This window comes from Octopus bimaculoides, chromosome 13 (genome assembly GCF_046866305.1).
Source record: "Octopus bimaculoides isolate indiv1 chromosome 13, ASM4686630v1, whole genome shotgun sequence".
Lineage (NCBI taxonomy): Eukaryota > Metazoa > Mollusca > Cephalopoda > Octopoda > Octopodidae > Octopus > Octopus bimaculoides.
In genome coordinates this window covers 55,206,110-55,213,609 of record NC_142940.1, presented here as the reverse complement: position 1 = coordinate 55,213,609, position 7,500 = coordinate 55,206,110, and the positions used below count along the sequence as shown (strand labels likewise).

Here is a 7,500-nt window from a genome sequence, read left to right as displayed (position 1 = left end):
TACCTGTAATTACAACAACTGCAGTAGTGACGTTGCACTTGTAACTTTTTGAGCAACGACGCCATCAGACAGAAGCAGCCGTTGCAATGTTGCCGATGTTGCTGTTGCTGTTGCTGTTGTTGTTGTTATTACCAACGCAAGCTGCATTGACCTACTGACCGAAGTTGTATGAGTCACTGTGTCCACGAATGGAACTCACATTTACATATCACGGGATGAAAGGGGGGGGGGGGTCGGAACGGTTTGTGACAATCAATCGACTTACACACACACACACACACACACACACCTTCCTCCGCCTGCACTACTCCCTTCCTCTCCCTTCCTCTCTCCTCCCTTTCCATTGTTCTTTATCTTCTCCTTTTCCTCACTCAACCCGGCTTTGTTTTTGTTGTAGTTTTTCAACCACCACCACCACCATTATGTTGTTCCTCCCTCCCTCTCCTTTTCTTCCTCCAATAAAAGGAGAATTCCTTGCACGCCACTCCTTCTGGAAGCCATACCGTCATCAATACACCGAAATACATTGACTTCCCACTCTGCGCCCCCCCCCAACCCTTGCCAACATCACGTCACCACCACCGCCGCCGCCGCCACCACCACCACACCATCACCTCACCCTCCCACTCGTTCTCCTCGTCCTCTTCCTTCTCCTCACCGGCATCCTTAGCTGTGAGACACAGTTACAAACTGACTTGATGTGTAACTAAAAAGATATATTGGTCAGGACAAGGAGGTGGTGGCAGTGGTGGTGGCGGCGGCGGCAGTAGTAGTAGTAGTAGTAGTAGTAGTAGTAGTAGTAGTAATATGTCTCATGTTTTCAAATCCCGTTCATTCACCACCAACAACAACAACAACAACAACAACAGCATGTCTTTCTTTCCTCTCTTTCAATATTAAATTTTTCGAGAATCTTGACTGGTTGGAAAACTGTTTAGGAAGGATGAGGAATTCCAAACACTGCAGAAGAAGAAAAGGAAAAAACACGATTCTCTGACAATTCCTCCTATCATTCATACCAAAGTGATTTTCTTCTCAATGTTTGTCTTGGAAGGCAACTTGCTCTCACAATGCATTGACAACCGACACGGAAAGCAACTTCTTCGCAATTATTACCAACTGGCTTCAGAAACACAACGTTGGCAGTTACAATCCTTGGTAACTAACCAAGAAAGGCAATTTTTTCATATTTCTCGCAATATCGCGGACTAGTTCCACTCGTTGGAATGCGACCATGCTGGGGCACCATCTTGAACGGAATTAACTGAACTAATCATCTTCAGTTTTCATTTTTTCTTTTCTTTAAATATTGTACTTATTCTATCAGAAGTACTTGTGCCGTGACTATCTCATCTTAAATTTAAACATCATCTTTTGGACTGCATTATCCTGTGACTTTTTCCCTTCAAAGAGGTGTTGATTATGATGTGAGGGAGATTTTTCTTCTATTTTAAGAATACCGCATAAAGACACGAATGTATTATTTGTAGCAGACACGATTAGGGATCAGATAAGTTTTTTTTTAAATCAGCATTGACCTTTTGATACCAAGATTGTGACACAATCTTCTTAAGCCCAGTTTAAGAATTCATTCTACTTTAGTTAGGCACAAGGCCAGAAGTTTCAGAGGAGGGGGTAAGTTGATAGCATTAATACCAGTACTTAACTGGTACTTATTTTACCGACCCGGAAAGAATGAAAAGCAAAGTCGACCCCGGTGGAATTTGAACTGTTACTAAGCATTTTTGTCCGACGTGCTGACGACTCTGCCAGCTCGCCGTCTCATCCCCAGCTTAATAATCCTTTCTACTATAGGCACAAGGCCTGAAATTTTTGGAGAAAACGCCAGTCGATTAAATCGACCATAGTATGCAACTGGTACTTAATTTATCGACCCTCAAAAGGATAAAAGACAAAGTCGACCCGAGTGGAATTTGAACTCAGAACGTAAAAGACAGACGAAATAGAGATAAGCATTTCGCCCGGCGTGCTAACGTTTCTGCCAGCTCACCGTCCACCCCAGCTTTGTAATGGCGAAAGTATTTAACTTAAATCATTATTCTCAAACTTAATTGAAACAAAATAGGGCGAAGGGCTGGGAGAATCGTTAGCATGCCGGGAAAAACGCCTCGCAGGATTTTATCCGTCTTTGTGTTCCGAGTTTAAATTCCGCCGTTCGAGGTCTGTAAAATAAGTACCAACTTTCTCTCACTTTCTCTCCCTCTTTCTGTTGTACCTGTATTTCAAAGAGCCAGCCTTGTCACACTCTGTGTCACGCTGAATCTCCCCCGAGAACTACATTAAGGGTACACGTGTCTGTGGAGTGCTCAGCCAGCACGTTAATTTCACGTGCAGACTGTTCCGTTGATCAGATCAACTGGAACCCTCGTTTGTCGTAACGAATATATATATATATATATATATATATATATATATATATATATATATATATATATATATATATATACAAAGAATATATATGCATGTATACACACATATATGTACATACTTACATCTACATGTGTATATAGATGCATATCAGGGTACAAGACGTTAGAACAATGAACTACAGACAACGGAACGAACACACACACACTAAACATCAAATCAACATTTCCTGTACAGGTGCACCATGTGCCACATGTCAGATGACGAAATGATCGCCGAGTGCTTTCGTCCAAGAACACAATGCAACGCCCGGTCTGGGAATGGAACCCACGACCTCGCAATCGTGAGTGCTACACTCCTAACCACTAACCACTAACCACTAAGCTATATAAAGGAGTGTGTAGCTAGAAAGAATGGTTTAGGGAACGGTTGAGGAACGGTTGCTGAGAGGGTGGAAGCGGTGGATAAGGGGTCTGGCTGAGAAAGGGTAAATGAGTGAGTGCTTAAATAGAGTGTTGAGGAAAGCGGGTAGATGAAGGAGGGGAAGTGACCGAACGGAGTGAAAGAGTTGGATAAGGACGGGGTGGATGAGAAGAAGTGAATGAGGAGGGGTGGGTGAAGCCGGTGGTTGACGAGAAGCGGATTTAGAGTGGTGGTGGATGAGAGCGGTGGTTGAAGAGGGTAGATGTAAGGGGTAGTTGAGGAGGGTAGATATAAGGGAAGGGTGGCTGATATGAAATTAACTTAGCGTAAATGATCAAAGCAGTGTCAAATGCTCGCGCTCACACACACACACACACATATATACACACACACAAACATACATACGTCACACCTACACATACATACACATACATATACGCACCACACCTACACACATACGTACAAACACCTACACACACAAACCCATTAAACAGCGAATCAAGAAAGAAACCTCAATGTGATCACTCTACTTGCTAGAAATAGCAACCAAAATCTATCATTTCATAGTCTACCGTTTTAAAAAACAAAGGAAGGATCTTGGACAAGACACTCGTAAATGTATAAAAAAAAAACTTTGGCAACTGGAGACAAAGTTAGGCTATTGTCATGCTGATGATGCGTATTAAGGCAGAAACGCGTCTCCAACTGTACTTTTTCGTAATGGCATGTCAGCTTTGGAGAATTCTTGAATCTAGTGATTATCCCCCCTTCTCAAGTGAAACTGGTTTTAATTACAATTTGGTAATTATGACACATGCGTGTATGACACATGCGTGTCATCCATGTCTTCATACATGATGTGTATATATATATATATATATATATATATATATATATATATATATATATATATATATATATATATACATATGTTTATTTCCTCTTATTCTTTTCTGTTAAAGAGCGTAGGCTCGAAGTGTAAAAGACTTTTTTTCATTTTTCCCGAGCGTCAAACTAATACACTTGTCTTCGTCCTTTGTTTTTCTATAAACTTCAACTACTCGCTCGCGCGCACGCGAGTTTCCAAACAAAGAGAAATGCATTCAGTACAGAAGTAAAGAGCAAATATTTATTGTTTTGCCCTGATTATTATTTGTTTGTGCTCAGAGTTTCACGTATGACACTTGACATGAAACTCGGAGAAGTAACAAATATCACCACAACAATAACTTTGTGTCTATATATATATATATATATATATATATATATATGTCTTTATATCCATATCTGTGTTTACATATATACATATGTGTACGATGTATGTGTGTATGTATGTTTTATCTTTCGTCGACAACGACGGACGGACTAATGTGTGTATGTATGTATATGTATATATATTGCGCACGTGTGTGTGTCTCTGTGCGTGTGTGTGTGTGTGTGTGTGTGTGTGTTATGCCTATATGTACACGGTCTGTTACATCTGAGTGTAGGGGTTATCAAAATAGTCTCCCTTCTACTTCTTGTGCGTTCTTGGCATTCTCAAACTCATAAAAACCAGGCCCTTCCGTTCGAGCGTTTCTTAAACCCTCTCTCTTCCTCCCTCTCTATTTACAGTTTCTCTCTTCCCCCTTCTCTCTTTCTCTCTCTCTCTCTCACTCCTTTAATTTTCCTTCCCCTTTGTCTCTGAATCCTCATCTAAAAAATATCACTAGATGTGGAAGAGGAAGCTGGAGTGAGGACTAGCTGCCTTTGGAATTAGTTCTATGAAATAAAGACCTCCACCATCTCCACCATTACCAACTCCAACACCAACATCATCACCATTAACTTCAACAGCGTCGACTAGTTGATGTTACGGTGCCGTGAAGAATAAAGAATTCTTCGCCGAAGACAGACCCAGTTTCAAACATCAAGATTCTCTTCTTCCCACATCAACATTATTATCATTTTATTTTATTGGGGCTGATGCAGACGACCCCTACTTTCTTTGAGCCAACAAAGGGACCTTTGATGTGGTCGTTCGATCTGCTAGAAGTAGTAGTCAAAATCTCCAGAAAAAAATCATACATCTTCACGATCTCATCTTCTGGATGGTGTTGATGTTGGAGTGTGTTAGTGTCAATATATTGTTGGCATGACTCGTGAGATTGATTTAAATTAAAGCATTAATTTAAAGTTTTTATTGTTAGTGTTATACTATTTGTGTGTGTTTGTGTTTACTCCGCACCACCGTGTCATAACCGTTTTTGGTTTGTTTCCATCCCCGTAACTTAGTGATTCGGCAAAAGTGATCAATAGACTTGAAAATAAATTTAGTGGGTTAATCCACTACTCAGGAAGAAACTATTCTAAGAGTGCGTCCTGCCTTATCTTCGAAACGCCTAGTTTTAGAAGAGAGGCAGCTGATGAAGGAATAATTCCATAAGTGGCTTGTTTGTTTTCCTATGTGTTCGTTCTGTTGTCTGTAAGCAAAGTCCGTTTTGTTTTTATGTCCCCGTTCATTTTTCTAACGTCCTGTACCCGGATATGCATCTATATATACATGTAGATGTAGGTTTGTACATATATGTATGTATACATGCATATGCTTATATATCATTTGTATTATATATATATATATATATATATATATATATATATATATATATATATATATATATATATATATATATATATATATATATATATATATATATATATATATATATATATATATATATATATATATATATATATATATATATATATATATATATATATATATATTAGCTCTCCTGCGTGAACTTTCTGTCCACAGAAGCCATGATAGATCGCTGACCAAACCATTCAATTTTTTTTCTCCGTGTCTTTCTCCTTGTTTTCTCCGTATTCTTTCTGTTCAAGAGCGTAGCTCGAAACGTTAAAGACTTTCTGTATTCCCGAGCGTCAAACTAATACATCCTTTTGTTGTTTACACCACCTGTCCTCGTCTGTTGTTGTTGTTTTTTTTCGTACATTCTCTCATATATATACACACACACACACACATATATATATATATATATATATATATATATATATATATATATATATATATATATATATATATATATGTATATATATATATATATTGCCACTTAAGTGTGGCTGACCCCTAGGGGTGGATGTTACTGTTGCTTTTAGCCCCAGGAGGACATCTCATCCACCCCTAGGGGTCAGCCACACTTAAGTGGCAATATACTGCACTTTATCGTGCAGTTACTGTTAATACTTCATTTAGAGAATTAACATTATTTATATATATATATATATATATATATATATATATACACACGCACATACATATTCATACATACATTCATACATACATACATACATACATACATACATACATACATACACATGCATACTTCATGGTGTACTGTATGTCCCACTGTACTTAATAAAAAAAAGACCTCTTAAGGGGGAGCCAGGAACGCAGTGCCGTTTCTCCATCTCCTTGGTCCCAGTTGTAACTGCCTCTTTTGTCTTACCTTCATCGTTCCTTTTCAAACATTATTTTCTGGGGTTCCATCCTCCTCCTCCTCCCTTTCTTCCCCACCTTCTCTTCCTTCTCCCGTTGGCATCTCCTCCCTCCCCACTTCTGACCTGTTTTTTCCTCTCCATTAAGTTTAACTAATCTTTGCCTTACCGTGTCCCTCTAAGTCTTTTACGGGGTGTTGGCGGTGGTGTCTGTGGTGGTGGTGGTAAGGTGAGGTAGTGGTGGGGGGTCGTACTGCTGTGATTCATTACTTCACTCTAATTGTATGACCGAGTGCAAATTGTAGCTGAAGGACATTTTTATGCGAGTTTAAAGACTATATATATATGTAAGTATGTATGTATGTCTATATAGGTGTGTGTGTACACCACACAGACAGATAGATAGATAGATAGATAGACAGACAAACAGACGTACACACACACATACAAACGTACGTACGTACATGTGTACAGGACTCGCATATATCAACGCATCAATGCATGTCAATGCATGTTCGCATACATACACATGCTTGTCATACAGTAGGCATATGTGTGCGCAGTATGAGTGTATATTCGTGTTCTCGTGTGTGCGTGTACTTGTGCGTGCGTTCGTGTGTGTGTGTGTGTGTGTGTGTGTGTATGTGCGTGCGTGTGCGCGGCATGCCAGTGTATATGCGCGAAACTGAAACACAGGTACATAATCTTGCACATACTTTTACACATACAAAAACATACCGAAGTGGAAGGATATAAGCGACACATACACACACACACACATACATACATGTACCCACAAAGGTTAATAGACAGACAGACAGACAGACGGACGGACGGACGGCGGTGGTGGTAGTGGTGATGGTGGTGGCGGTGGACATTAGGTGAATCTGACCCTTATAATCGGTACACCATAGGCACGTTACCTTCCTCTAGCCAACCCACGCGACACATCTGGGTGGGCGGGAGAGGAGCTGCTACGTAGTCAGATAATCAGATTATCTATAATCTCCATATTAGTAGGGGATTAGCGAACGAGGTGTCAACCTGGAGGTCTTACGATCGAACTAAACAATGATGAAGTCAAATCCACTGGTGTAAATTTGAGCCGAAAGGGGAGCTTAAAAACCACTGATTACGACTTTTGCATATATCGTCGTCGTCGTCGTCGTCGTCGTCGTCGTCATCATT

General features: G+C 39.9%; 1 protein-coding gene across 14 annotated transcripts in view; it reads left to right on the top strand.

The window, feature by feature from the left end:
* The window catches only part of LOC106867546 (proton channel OtopLc), a 271,069-nt gene that overhangs the window by 140,973 nt on the left and 122,596 nt on the right, over positions 1 to 7,500 (top strand). The window lies entirely within an intron of this gene.